Below are 15904 nucleotides of genomic sequence, written 5' to 3' on the forward strand. Positions count from 1 at the left end.
TGTTGCTCTGTATACATTGTTTGCCCCTTCCTCTGGTCAGGACCACCACAGGGTAGGTATGATTTGGTGGTGGATTATTCTCAGACCTGCAGCGACACTGATGTGGTTGTGCCGAGAGTAGTCCACCAAGCAAAAATATCCAGCCAACTTTTCAATCGGTGAATTGGATAAGCAGTTACAGATAATGAATGAATGAATATTTTAAGGAGGTTACACCATTTGACATGTAACCTAAGCTTGTCTGACCATGGCCTAAAAACACTTAATTATGTTAAAATTTTAAATATTTTTAAATTGCATAAATCCAAAACTTTAAGATTAGGTTTTGATGAAAATAATTTGTCATATTATTCTAAATGTATCTAACCCATATGTACACAAAAAAAATGAGCATCACCTCATTGACCCACAATGGAAACTTTGAGTGCTTTTGTATTTCCACTTGGGTCTCTACTGCTCCTATAAACACTCCAAGCGCAAGAAAATAAAATACATCTGTTTTCTGTGAGTTGATTAAAAGAGTTTTGTGTCAGGAATCATATGCTTCTATGAGCCGTTTGGATGGTATGGCATGTATCAGGGCCATTATTTCACTCATTGGTTGGCGGCGCCTATAAAAAATAAATCACTCATTGTTAAATCCTTCAGTATATCTCAAGTACTACAGGTCCAAAGTCGACAGTCAATGTACCAAATTAAAGCTTAAAGGCGTTAAAGTACCAACAAGGCGTCTTTTCCAGGGACTTGACTAGTGTCCTCTCAATGGTCAGCAGAGCTAGGCTGCTTAAACGGCCTTAGCCCATGTGAAGTGACGGTGGAGGGGCTCAGCAGCACCCGCTAGAAACTGCGATAGAAGTCAGAAAGAGTGATAGAAGTCAGTCTCCAAACACAAGCAGCTACAAAAAACCCACCAGAAATAGAAGCTCGATTCGTCACTAGTCGTTTTTAACAAAGTCGCTAAGAGGTTTAAGAAAGTCTCTGGTTCAACTCAGAACAGAATTAAAATGTAATGCTCCCACGGATCTTTAAACCAAAGGATCGCTGATTCGCTCATTTCGCTGTCAATCAAAAAGGGATTCAGCCTCAGACAGATCATCCAATCATCATGCAGAAGCTGAGCGTTTGGGCCAGCCGAGGCCAGCCCACTGCCCCATAGACCCCCAGAGACGCTGAGAGTCCGATGGGCAGGACAAAGCACAGCATTTATCCAATGACTCATTTCGTTTCGCTGCTTGGCTATTGAACTCCGTGGACGCTCAGCGTCGGCACTGTTGAAATCACTGTGAATCTATGGGAATGATTGAGAGGAAAGCCACGTCTTTACCGGTGATAAGAAGCTGATTCTGAACAAAAGTTAATCGAGTTGTAGTGCATATTTATTCAATGACATGTACACACAACAGTATATATTTGATCACTTATTTTTTGACATTTTAGGGGAAGCTGAGCTTCCCTTGCAGTCTTAGAGCAATCGCCACTGTCGTGGACCCATGGACCCGCGTAGCTTATGCTCTCAGCTTTCCAACGACATGCCAGTCAAGTCTGTAGACCAATCAGGGGCAGAGACTGGTCACCCAAGGAGGAGGGACAGACACGCAGCAGAGTGCATATGTTTTCAGCTCCTAACAGACCCAGACACCGCGAGAGACTCAAATGTTTGTTTGGTAGCCACAAGCTCCACAAACAATAATCATGTCAATAAACGTGTTTCACAGCTTAGATGTATTTTACTAGTTACGTGTGAGGGACAAGGGACGAGTTTCTCGTAGAACGTAAAAAAAAAAAGTTTATTGATTAAAAAGTTCTCTTCATCAGACCTGAAAATCCACTGTTTCACTCTCAAGTAAAAGTGTTGCATCATTTAACCTCTATGTGCTTGTAAAGTTTTCTTTGTACTGCTGGGTTTTTAGTCTGTTAATATGACTGCTACAGATATGACCAGGTAGCCTGAGCTGAAATGTTCAGGACAAAGTAGCATGGCCCCAAGTTTCTCAGGTTCCAAGCTTGAGAAAAGAAGGGAGCAGTTCTGTGTTAGCTAAGTAACAGAGCATCGTTGTAGATAAGGGATACTATGTTACCTAAAGGAGGGCATTGGTGTTAGCTATAAGTGGGAATCAGTATAAGGGAGAGCATCCGTGGTAAGGTGGGGAGGAGACATTAGTGTAAGCTATAGACAGTTTTACCTCCAGGAGGTGGGAACACGTGGATGTTGGTGAGAGAGACCTGTGTCTTCAGGGATACTGCGTCCTGTTAATTTAAAAAAAAATGTAAATAAATAAAATAAAGTAAAATAATTATAGACGCTGCGCCGTCACACGAAGTATTCCACTCACGTTAAGACGTTCCGCCGTCACGTTAAGACGTTTTAAAAATTCTGTTCGGTATTGACCCACCACCCGCTCTCTCTGGAGGGCTGTTATAACTTTAGCTTTAAATGTTCAGTGAAAACATCCTGAAAAACTGACAAACGAATCCGATATCACGTGAAGAATTCCACTCAGACGCTCTACCGTCTCGTTAAGACATTTTAAACATTCCTCCGCCGTCACGCGAAGAATTCTCGCTGCACCGGCAGTTCCTCCCCCTCATCTGCAAAACACTGCTTTATAACTTAATAATGCAGCCACCTTCTTTTATAACCTTGGTTTAAAATTTCAAGAATTCTAGAATCAAAACAGAATCAAAATGCAGTACTGACTCAATCAAAACACAGGGATCAAAATATGTTTTAAACTTTTTATTTGAAATTGACCCACCACCAACCCCTCGCTCTGGAGGACTGTTATCCATCCACGCGAGGAACTCCACTCAGACGTTCGGACACTTTTTGAGTCTCCAATCCACCTACCAACTTGTGTTTTTGGACTGTGGGAGGAAACCGGAGCACCCGGAGAAAACCCACGCAGACACGGGGAGAACACACCAAACTCCTCACAGACAGTCACCCGGAGCGGGAATCGAACCCACGACCTCCAGGTCCCTGGAGCTGTGTGACTGCAACACTACCTGCTGCGCCACCGTGCCGCCCAAATCAGTAACCACTACTTACCAAAAGCCAACACCAACCTACAGGACCACTCAGACGCTCTGCCGTCACGCGAGGAACTCTGGTCAGACGCTCCGCCGAAGAACTCCATTCAGATGCAACGCCGTCACGCGAGGAACTCCGCTCAGATGATCCGCCGTCATGCAAGGAACTCCACTCACACGGTCCGAGGTAAGGCGAGGAACTCCGCTCAGACGGTCCGCCGTCACGCGAAGAACTCCGCTCATATGCTCCGCCGTAAGGCGAGGGACTCCACTTACACGCTCCGCCGTCACGCAAGGAACTCCACTCACACGGTCCGAGGTAACGCGAAGAACTTCGCTTATACTCTCCGCCGTCTCGCGAGGGACTCCACTTACACTTGCAGTCACCTTCTTTTATAACCGTGGTTCGACTCTGATTGGCTGAGCACTCATAAGCCCCGCCCACTTCCACGTCATTCCTGAAGGTTTTAGAATTTTACAGAACAGAAGACGCTAGAAGATTCTAGTAAACTAATGCGGCACCGACCCAATCAGAACACAGGGATCAAGGTGTTTCTTATATACCTTTTATTTTTAAAAATAAGATGTAAAACCGTTTGCTTAATAAGATTTTCTTTTATTAATATAAACGGAAGAAATGTGTTTCAAATGTTGATGTGAGAGATGATCTTCCAGATTTCATAAAGTATTGAAAATGGAAGTGAGTGTGTGCGGGCCGCGGCTCCCCGCTCTACCACAGCTGAAGAGCCGCTGAGAGGGAGGAGCTGCGCTCGCGCTGCTGCTGCTCGGCTCTTCTGAGGGGAAGCTTTTTAACCGTCTGCGGGTAACAGCACAGAAACACGGTAAGAAAAACAGCGTTTAACTGGCTAATTAGCTCATTTATGTACAGCACACGGTTCTGTTTAGTGTCTTAGTGGGAAAGAATTATAATGAATGGGGATGATATTTGTGGGTTGTGTAACATTCAGTTTAAGGCTAAGCTAACGTTAGCTAGTTGCTAAAGTCCGTTAAAGTTTAAGGCAGGCTGGAGTATATGTAATGTTGGCTGTTCTCTGCGTTACTTACATGAACGTCACACATTAAGGTACATTTACAAACAGTTCAACACTTACTAAATGTATATTTTTGTCAAAGTGCTCATAGTTTTAAAATGCTCGCTAGGCACGTTAGCTAAGTAAGCTTTGAAGTTAGTTTGAACAGTTGATGTAGCAGCAGCACTGTCGTTGTAAGACTGTAGTAGCCAAAGGGCAAATTCATTTTAAAGGGGAGAGGCATCGGCATCTTACGTACGGGTGACAGTGGCATCGATTTTTTTTTTTTTTGACAGTGGCATATGCCTCCGTTTTGCGCAAATGCCGATGACATTGCCATCTGTTTTATGACACTGGCATATACTCCACTTCATTGTTCAACATCTGCCAGTAGTGTAGCTAGCACATGGATGTTTAAACTAGCTATATATTTAACTAGCGCACGTACCTATTAGCATGTAAACGGACCAAACAAGTGACATGCTACAAACATAGCATCCCTTATTCGCACACAGTCCACTGTCACTGTGTTCATGGACAATTGAACTACAAGTTCTTCCCAGTTAGGGGTATACGACGCTCCTCAAAACCACCACTTTCAAGACGTCGACATACCACAATGCTGCCAAGCAACATTACTACTGGACTACTAGATTAATTAAAATGTCTTTAAGGCACGTGAAGCTCTAATACCATTGTACAACACTTCATGTCAGATTCTTGAAAGCTGACGTTTCAACCAAGACAATGTTTGCCTTTCTGATGAAGGCTCATAATAAGTGTTGACACCCCATTCCACTGACATATAATCCATTCATTCATTCATTATCTGTAACCTCGTATCCAATTCAGGGTCGCGGTGGGTCCAGGAATCATTGGGCGCAAGGCAGGAATACACCCTGGAGGGGGCGCCAGTCCTTCACAGGGCAACACAGACACACACACACATTCGCTCACACACACACACCTACGGACACTTTTTGAGTCACCAATCCACCTACCAACGTGTGTTTTTGGACTGTGGGAGGAAACCGGAGCACCCAGAGGAAACCCACGCAGACATATAATCCAGATTTCCCCTAAATATTTTTGTCAGTCTTATGCAAAATTTGTATATATATATATATATATATATATATATATATATATATATATATATATATATATATATATATAGTTGTGGTGGTGGTGCTTTTCATAGTTCCTTTAAATTATCAATACATGGAATTTGTCTGAAGCTATTTAAACATTTGTATAACATTGTACCATTAAGAACTGGAATCTATGAATGAGTGGCATAAAACCCCATATAGAAATGATCCTTACAAAATGAAATGTGGTATTTTCTGTATAACAATACAACTTGGTATTAAGTTGGCTTTATCTTGAGTGTTCATTTTAGGAGGGCAGCAATGTGTCAGTAATTTGCTGCAGACTACCATCATGTACAATTTTACCAACACCAGTATGTAATAAATATTATATATTAAAGTAGACGTGTTAGTCCAGTTCCCTTTTTCTCCTTTACAATAAAGTCCATGTGTTTATTGAACCATTGCAGTTCTGTAAAAATTCAACATTTCTAAAACTCATGCTTCCCCTACTGCTTGTCAGGCCACCACTCTAAATAAGAATTCATTGCCTGGTTAAAAATCAATTAAAATTTATTTTTAAATAACAATGGTAATAACAATGGTGTTCATATTACGAATCATTTTATTTAATTGAATAAAACCCAACGGTAAAACAGCAGCTATAAAAATGAAAATAGTAACAATGAGGTATCAAAACTTTAAAACATTATAAAACTTTAAAGTCTGGAGGCTTGGAGGTTGTGGGTTCGAGTCCCCTTCCGGGTGACTGTCTGTGAGGTGTGTTCTCCCTGCATCCACATGGGTTTCCTCCAGGTGCTCTGGTTTCCTCCCACGGTCCAAAAACACACGTTGATATGTGGATTGGCGGCTCAAAAGTGTCCATAGGTGTGAGTCAGTGTGTGTGTGTGTGTGTGTGTTTGCGCTCCGCCCTGTGAAGGAAAGGCGCCTCCTCCAGGGTGTATTCCCGCCTTGTGCCCAATGATTCCAGGTAGGCTCCAGACCCGCTGCGACCCTGAACTGGATAAGCTGTTACAGATAATGCATGAATGAATATTTTAAAGTAACAGAACTTGACCAGAAGACATCAACACTTCTCCAGCATATCGGCAAATGTTCAAATGTTTCATGAAGGTGGCAAGAGTCACCTTGATAAAGAGAAGAAAAGTAAGAGTTACCTCATAGTAATTTCCATCTACTGATAAAACAAGAAGGTACAGTAATCCAGGCTTTAAATCAATGTAACATTTTTCCAGAAGTGATAAAATACTGTCCAGGCATGCATGGGTTAACATATTGAGTTGAATATGTTATTCTGTATTTCATTAAGCAATTTGTAATGTGTAGTGCCCCTTGGACGCCACTGTAAGATTAGGCATGGGTGACACAAAGTCAAGATTTTATCAGCATTGAATGATGTCGCCTTAGTTTAAATAAACAGTTAAAGAGTTCTAAGTTTGGAGATAATGATAGTAATTCTGATGTTAGGTCCTTAAATTAGATGTAAGGGTGGCAACTTCAAAGACGGGAATGCAATAAATAATAATTGTGTAAATGACTTTGTAAAAGTGTGTAAAAGATTAAAACTGTAATACCCCTCAGAGATTCTCCAGAGGGTTTCCTTCTTGTATATTACATCTAACCTGCAATATACAAGGTACCAGCTATTCTCTTCAACTAATTTGGAGTCTGCATCTTTTTTATTATCTAGGATTGGATTGAATGATCTGTTATAGTTATGTTACATATTAAAATGACGTTTAGACACAGGATGTTACTGTTAAATGTTATTAGGTTACTAATAATAACAACAAAAAACCCAACAGTCAATAAATGCTTTTAAATGTAATAATTCATCTGTATAATCAAAGATTAGAATTGTCCATGCTATGGCTTTTTCTGTAGTCCTATATGGACGTGAAAGCTGAACAACAGGAGACAGCTTTGGTGTCTGTGAATACTGAAGGACTCTTATTTGGACATTTTGTGAAAATATAATTGGAAAATTATGCTTGAGACAGACAGTTTAAGCTAAAAGAGGAAGAGCATGAGAAGCCAACATATAACTGGAGGTAGTAGTATATGGAATAAGAAAACATACTTCAGGGAGCATCACATCAAAGATGTAATCCAAACTTTCAAGGTTGTTCTCAGGTTTGACTGCTGCTCTTATCTTGTCTGCCAGTTTGACAAGCTATATATGAGAGATAACATGAGCTGCAGATAATCCATTCTTTACCTCGATATGATACTAAAATGGCGTATGAAGTTCAATGGGCTTCATACTCACATTGTCATCACTAAAACTGCATTGCTTAGGTTTCAAACACTGCTTTAACTTCAGTGACACTTCTGGATGCTTCCAGAGGTAGAAACGACTTGACTTTTTTTCCTCTGTCTGCAGAGCATCATGCAGAGCCTATGGATGAAGAAACAATAACAGATATAATACACACTCACATTGGAATCAAAAATATGCTTTTTGACTTTAAAAGAAAACCTTTATTCACCTTTAATTCTGTATCTGAGATCAGACCATCAACTCCCTGCTTCAGTGCTTTGATTTTACTGCAAAGAAAACAGGTACATGTGGCACATCAATGTGTCTGTGTATTTCTTTGAATTTCCATCTGAACTTTCATGGCCAAATTTGAACGATTAGTACATTCTAACTGCTTGGAATAAATGATGAAATTGTTTTTTTTTAGTAAAAGAATTCTTTAGAGTAGAAAAACCTGTTTTTTCAAGCTTAAGGTGTCATAGGAAAGCTGGAACTGGCCTCTTTCCAATGGTGTAATGTATGTACTACTAATAAGGTTGTGTTGTGATAGAATCTTCATACAACATTTATATTGTAAAGTGCTACATCACTTATAACCCCACCTGTCAAATGTATAGGGCTGTGGTAAGTCACAGCCACATCTGAATTTCCCTTTTTTGACCTCTGCCTCAGACACACCAGCGCAGTCCATGTGCAGCCATCCCAAACATAGGTCACACTGAACCCAAAGCACCTGTACTACCTTCGAGTATAGTGTCCTATTTAAGTGAAATAATACACACAGCTGTGTAATTAGTATGGTATGCCTTCAATAACAGAAAAATATCAGTTTAGAAAAATAAAGAAAGGCATACCCCTTTTCCCCAACACTCTGATAACAACATACTTGCAAGGCACCAGCCATGCACTGTGTTTTACTAGGAAATCCCAAGGAATCCTGCAAAGAAAAAATTAATTGTTTCAGTAATATGAATGACTGCTAGTATAAAACAAGTGAAGTACACATTGGACAACTAACCTCTATCTGGACACCTTCAGCTAGTGCTGCTGCGTGATATTTTCACATATGCTCCATTTGAGACCTCCCTACGACCTCTGTGGCCAAGCTGCAAGTCTTCAACTCCATCTCTGCCATCTGTAAATCATGCATTCTATCCATGTCACGTGTCCTAAGCAATACCAGATATATGCAGTTTAAATTGGTGTTTGACTGCTTATGGCCCAATTTTACAATAATGTAAAAATTATAAATACTCATAGAATATTTTCTTAAGAACTTACAGTGCAAACGAAAACTCCACAGTTGTTGGTATCCCTGGAGCTCTGTAGCCACTGGGATGGATCACAGTGTTCTCCCTGTGTCTGTGTGGGTTTCCTCCGGGTTACTGTCTGTGAGGAGTGTGGTGTGTTCTCCCTGTGTCTGTGTGAGTTTCCTCCGAGTGACTGTCTGTGTGGAGTGTGGTGTGTTGTCCCTGTGTCTGCGTGGGTTTCCTCCGGGTGCTCTGGTTTCCTCCCACGCTCCAAAAACACATGTTGGTATGTAGATTGGTGACTCAAAAGTGTCCGTAGGTATGAGTGTGTGAGTGAATGTGTGTGTGTGTTCCTGTGAATGTGAATGAATAAGCCAGCTAGGGGATACAGTAAAAAAAAACAGTTTTATGTAACAAACTTACCAAAACAAAAACCTGTAGCAATGAGTTCCTTTTCCAGTTATGACCATCTCTCATCAACATTTACTGTAAGGTCACTTTGTTGAATATTGTCAGTGCATGGTCTCTTCAGGAGATTCACTTGGAGAGAAAAAATATTGTGAAATGACTGAAAAGAAAGACAACACATACATGTAAAAAATAATATAGCAGGGCATGAACTAACAAACTAAAATGCAAATAATTAATATAATATTGGACATCCCAAAAATGATCAAAATCATCACCACCATCTTCTGGGGGATACATGGGCACCGATTGTCAAGGGGAGGCAGTGCAACTCCCACAGCAAAGTTTTAGTCCCCAGACACAAACGTCACACAAATCTACAGATGCAGAAACGGTCTTTAGATGTCAGGTAAACTGTTCAGAAACTGTAGATGCTGGAAACAAAGTTTACATTATCATTTGTAGCAGAGATGTTCAAATTACTTGAATAGAAATATTATTCATCTTGTTGTTTGAACATATGTTGTTCAAATAACGAAAAAATATGTCCCCTTTTCCCTTACAAAGTAATGTAAAAATGGCTTACCAGGCAAGTCAAAGGCCACTTTCCAATTGGCATCAGCAATTAAAACAGGTGGTTCATGGCCACAGCGTACACAAGAGAAGTCATAGTGATAACTAGTCATTGCCCAAAAATGGAAGAAGGCTTTTCTCAGCATGTTGTGATGTATCTTCACGTTTAGGAGGTCCTCCATCATAGAGAAAAAACGTCCGATAGCTGTGTGTGACTATTATATAGGAAACTTTGATTAAAACTGATATTTGGCAAAAGTTGAAAATGCAAAATAACACAAAATATTTTTTTTTACCTTGAGGGCTGGTATCATCATTGAACAGAAACGGATAGTCAAAAGAATTCTGTTGTTGAAATTATGAAATCCCGTTGTGAAATCCTGAAATCTTACAGGAGTCCTGCAGATCAGGCACTTTTTCACACACACAGTGACACCTTTACATGAAAAAGTAATTAGAGAGTGGCCTTTACGTTTATATCTTGGAAAAAAAAAGAGACAAACACATTTACAAGTCTTTTGGATTGTTGTGCACAAACCTTTCTGAATAGACTCTAGGTCATAGATGATTGCATTTTTTGGTAACAATCACCATTTCTGTGAGGCCAGGTGGCGTTGGCCCAGGGCAGTATGGACATGTTGTTTCTGTAGGCTCAAACCTCGCTGGCAGAGGACTGACCCGAATCTTTAATTCCTGTAGCAAATTCTCAGGTATTCTTTTCATCTGCCAGAGATATGTGGTCATGTCTACTATATGTTTTTTTTTGTGAGGCCATCTTTTCTCTCCAAACAAATGTCTGCATCCTCCTCCTCCTCTTCAAAACTGTCTCCCTCACTGGCTGATTGGGTACATTCAACCAACAAATCCTCTCTCTCTTGATAAAGCCACCACATACTCAAATAGATGTGAATACATTGGTACTGTTTCTTGGTGCCTTTACAAAGGCAATACCAGCAGCCAGATAGTTTGTCAAAAGTCACTCTAGTCCTTCCATAAACACACCAACGTCCATGTTTGCCTGTATATACAGAGAAATATGTGTACCTGCGATTACGAGTAACCATGCTCTTCATAGAAAATGGGGAAAACTGTGCAGCTTCCCTCTGTGTGTGCTGTCTGGTTGATGAGGACACACTCCTCTTTCCTAGAACTGGAAATTAAGCCTTTTTCATGCATTAAGTCAATAGATCCATGTTTCAGGGTTTGTGGGGCCACATATGGATGTGCATGTGGAACTCTTCTCAAATGTTCACACTCGAGACCTGGCATTCCACTTGCTTTTGCCAGAGTCATGTACTCCCTGCACTCTTCCACTTCACACCCAATAACCTGCGATGTGGTACTTTTTTGGACATGTATTGGTATCCCCTGGCCTCTGCTACTTTTGGCTGCTATGAAAATGCCCTTCTCTACATCTACACAGTATAGTGGGTCTGTCTGTTTTTCATGTTTCTCTTTTTGATGCCTTCTGAGGCTTCCAGCTGTTGCAAATGATGATTGACAGAAGGTACATTTAAAACTGTCCTCACCAGATTGCTTCTGTGGACAGTTTTCTCTCTCTTCACTTCTCTCTGGCTTTTCTGTAAAAGTAAAAAAAATCAATTCAGCCACAGAGCAATTAAATTTACTACAGAAAAAAATGCAGGAAGAGTTCTGACAACTTATTGAATATGGAAAATAAAGGTGAGCTGTGGATATAGCCATGCATGCATGAATGTAGGATCGATGAAGAAGAATGCCAGATGACAAAGAAAGCTACAATAAAAACCCATTACAAAACTGTAAGACAAACTGTACACATACTTTCAGTGAACTGTTCCTGAGAATCTTCATTCAGAATGCATCCTATGAAAGCAGTTTATAGACTAAGGACACAAAGGTACACCACAGCATATGACAAACTTATACCACTGACAGGTAGATCCTACCATGTTTTTGCAAATGGATTTTGAAAGAAAGTAGTCTTTGCAAAATTTGTCCACATTTAAAACGGTGCCAATGACTTATTTTTAAGTCTTTAACTTGTCCACAAAAACATGGCACTGTGAAAAGATCTGACAGAAAAAAGAATTCAACATTATGTAATTACTACTGAACAGTTAGTTTAGCTGTACAAGTCACCAAAAATCTACAAAAACAACAGATCATAAACAGAACATTTTTATGTTATTTCTCTGCTTCCCTTTACTCAATCTCAATAATAAGACAATCACACTGATCACAAAGGAACATTTAGACCATTAGTATTTCCTCAGCATTTACCAAAATAAATATACCATTATTAACACAGAAATTCAGATTAAAAACAGACTGCTTACTATTGCTAGCATCTTTAAAAAACACAGAATACACACAGATGTTTTCTACAGAAAGGATAAGTTCTGTGAGCCTGGATGTCATGAAACAGCCCATCAATTGTTTTAAATGTGTGTCCTAAAAAGAAAAATAAATACAGGATAGCATTAAGGTATTGATGTTAACATGTCAGAGACTTGCAGCACCAGAACGCAGGCACACTAAACTTTATAGTATAACCCTCTGCCACTTTTAATAGCATTCCTATACAGCATTCTATTGCATATTAGCAGTATAAAATGTGTTTCCCATATATTACTGATAACCAGTGAACATGATACTACACGGCATTTAACATTACCTGTATAAAATAATATAAATAATAATGGGAGCTACACCACTATTTGTACCCATTTAATACGTAATAATACAACACACCTACCGTGCAATGTCGCCATATTGTTTTCTCATTCTTCTTGAGAAAGACCTTAGGCCCCTAGATGATGCCCGTGTTTAATTTTTTGATTAGGCCTAGCAGAGTTGCTACCTCAATTTAAAATCTGAAAATTTAAAAAAGTAATGTTTCATTTAATACACTGTCATATTAGATTTTCCCTCAAATATATATATCTTTTGTTATAGCACGGCAGCATTGTGGTATGTCGACGTCTTGAAAGTGGTGGTTTTGAGGAGCGTCGTATACCCCTAACTGGGAAGAACTTGTAGTTCAATTGTCCATGAACACAGTGACAGTGGACTGTGTGCGAATAAGGGATGCTATGTTTGTAGCATGCCACTTGTTTGGTCCGTTTACATGCTAATAGGTACGTGCGCCAGTTAAATATATAGCTAGTTTAAACATCCATATGCTAGCTACACTTAGTCTACTGGCAGATGTTCAACAATGAAGTGGAGTATATGCCAGTGTCATGAAACGGATGGCAATGTCATCGGCATTTGCGCAAAACGGAGGCATATGCCACTGTCAAAAAAAAAAAAAAATAAATAAATAAAAAATCGATGCCACTGGCACATGCCACTGAGAGATACAGGCCTGCAGAGATACACTTCTCGGATTTTCTGTTTCACCTTAAATGCTGCACTAGTTGCATTCTGTCACCGCTAGAGGGCGAAATTCGAACACAAGTTCCTTCCTATTTTACAGAGAGTGTAATATAAATATAATATGCCACAGTGCAGAGTTTAATTCATAAAGTTGTGTTTGTTTAAACACTGAATGTCAGTATGTGTACATTCACAATGTCTGGTTATTTCTTATATTATTATAAATATTTATATAGAAATTTGTGTTTGTAGATCATTTATTTGTTGTAACAATGCTTCTTGGCAGTAAATCTTATACCGTTGAGAAGCCTTTTCAATGGTCCCACATTTGTAAGGAACATGCATTTGTGGGAGGAGCAGTAGAGCTGAGTGTGTGGGTTGCACCCATGAAATATTGGCCAAATCCTCTCTGCCAAAGACAATTGCACTGTACAACTAATGTTTATAAGCAATTTCTTCAGTTTTATTTGTATAAGCTCCATTTCTTAGTGCTGTTCAAATGAAAGTCAAATGCCCATACGTTTAAATATGTTTAAAAAGACAAAGGCTGTCATGGGGTGTTCTTATTTTCACAGACTGTATCCCCACAGTTCATGTTTCAACATTCTGTCATATCACATGCTCTGTTCACAGGGCCGTTACACAACATCTCCACAGTAAAATATCTTCATCTTCAGGATATCAATAGTCTGTTATATTGTGTCTTTAGTGAGACTTTTAGATTTTTGAGACACTTTGAAAATAAAGAGAGAATATACGCGGAAGGAAGGTAAACGTGTAGTTTTTCCACGGTATGGAAGTTGTGTTCGTATTTCACCATCTAGCGGCGACAGAATGCAACTAGTGCAGCATTTAAGGTGAAAGAGAAAATCCAAATGAATCGATTGCTCATCCTCCGTGTCCCGGATGTGTACTCTGACTTTTTTGTAACTCGTATTTTGGTTTCTGAATTTCGTCTACCGAGTATGATCAACTTCGAAATTTATTGTTTAAATTATTTTGAGCTCAAATTTTTTTTTTATCTGAATTTATTAACCTTGAATAATAACAGTGAAAACATGTTCTTGAAAATTCACGAGTTCAATTCAAGAGCAATTATATTCAGATGAACAATTTCAAAGCAAAATATTAAGAGGTGTAAATCTGAAGACTTAAATTCAAAAGCAGCAAAATTCAGATGCATAATTTCAGTGCAAAAAAAATTCAGTGCTACAAATTCAAAGGTGGTAATATTTCAAAGTCTGATGAGACAGATTTGCTTCCATAGCTATGTTCTGCTAGAAGTGTTTTGTATTTTTTTAATTGTATGTGTTTTTTTCACCCTCAGATAACTATGAAAAAGCTCATGAATATTACTTACGAGTCAAAAGAGGTGAAAGTATTGATACAGAACCAGAGGATGTATTTACAAAACGAAAAAGAAAGTAAGCAGACATTTTAAGTAATTCTGTGTTATTATGGTAATGTTTTTCCCATATTTTAAATGCATACATTTATTTATTTAACACTTAGGTCCACACTAAAATGTACTGCAAGTACTTTGCTAAACGTGGATAGTGAAGATGAGGACAGTTATCTTCCTCCTGCTTCAAAGGCCCCACGACCAAAACAGTTCACCAAAAAGGAACTTATAAACTCATTCAAAGTTAGTAACATCAATGGCATGAAACACAACAGGCTAATATGATGAATTTGGTACTTTCTAATCTTTAATATTTTTAAGGGCCCTCTAGTCGGGCTGTTGGACCCTCAATTTCTTCTGAAGGTAAAGGAGGAGCTTTTGCACCTCAGACTAGGATTTCAGCAGAACATTTCTATATCAACAATAACAAGAAGAGCAATATCACCTTTTGGATTATTATAACATAAGAATGATTTTATTTTTTTAGACCGTGCTTATCCAAACATTAAGCTATTACATGGGAGGTGATATATACAACAACTGCATTCATTAAAGCATTGTTAACCTTTGTTTGAACGTGTGATTGGGCACTGCATTTTTTACTAATCTGAAATTTGTAGTTTGTAGTTGTAGAAAATATTCACACATGTGTATCAGTACATTTGAAGTCACAGAGAAAATCACTTCAGTAGTTACAAACCTGTACATATTGTTACCTCTTCCACAAGTACAGCTTAACACTTACACCTTCACAAACTCTTCACTGCAGCTGCACAAATCCAGTTCTACACACACACGTACAAAAATATCATATGCTCAGTTTTGCTCCATTTGTAGCTGTATATACGGTACATAACAAATTCACACACTTGTATAACACTTGCACATTTGTAAACCAACATGTGAATCTGTGCAGTGGGAGTTACACACCTGTAGAAAGTCTCCTCAGGAATATATATATTTTGTAGTTTTTTGGGGGGTGATATTTCTCTTGCACAGACACAAGTCAGTGACTGCACCTGCTCGAATCTGCGGCTACGAGTCTCTAATGCTGTCTTCTTCGCTCACACGTGAATACTTCCGCGCGCTCTCACATTTACACCAAATATATCAGATGGAGTGTGGTGCAGAACTAATCTGTACCTGTAGAACTGGGAGGCGGACACTGTTCGGGGAATAACTCTTCTGACCAATCAGAGGAGATCGTTTCTGCGCATGTCCCTTGGCGCATTATAGAGAGGGGAAAATATCATTCGGCACTGCTGCTGACACCTGATATTTAATTGACGTATGATTTCTGAGATCCTCACCTTTTTGATTATAGTTCAATTTAGTGAAATTAGCTCTACTTGCTTCCCGAAGGGTAAGCTTACAAACTCAGCTAGCTAGCCTCTCAACCTCTCTCCTCCACATAAAAAATTTGTTATGATTAAGTGTATCCACACTGCAGTTTACCATCTACATCTGTTTACTGAATT

General features: G+C 39.2%; 1 long non-coding RNA gene across 1 annotated transcript; it reads left to right on the forward strand.

The window, feature by feature from the left end:
- Positions 1-3602: 3602 nt before the first annotated feature.
- Positions 3603-14825, forward strand: LOC136687436 (uncharacterized). Its single transcript, XR_010800471.1, has 3 exons — positions 3603-3872; positions 14352-14448; positions 14537-14825. It is a non-coding gene; the product is annotated as an uncharacterized lncRNA (long non-coding RNA).
- The last annotated feature ends 1079 nt before the right edge of the window (positions 14826-15904 follow it).

This window comes from Hoplias malabaricus, chromosome 2 (genome assembly GCF_029633855.1).
Source record: "Hoplias malabaricus isolate fHopMal1 chromosome 2, fHopMal1.hap1, whole genome shotgun sequence".
Lineage (NCBI taxonomy): Eukaryota > Metazoa > Chordata > Actinopteri > Characiformes > Erythrinidae > Hoplias > Hoplias malabaricus.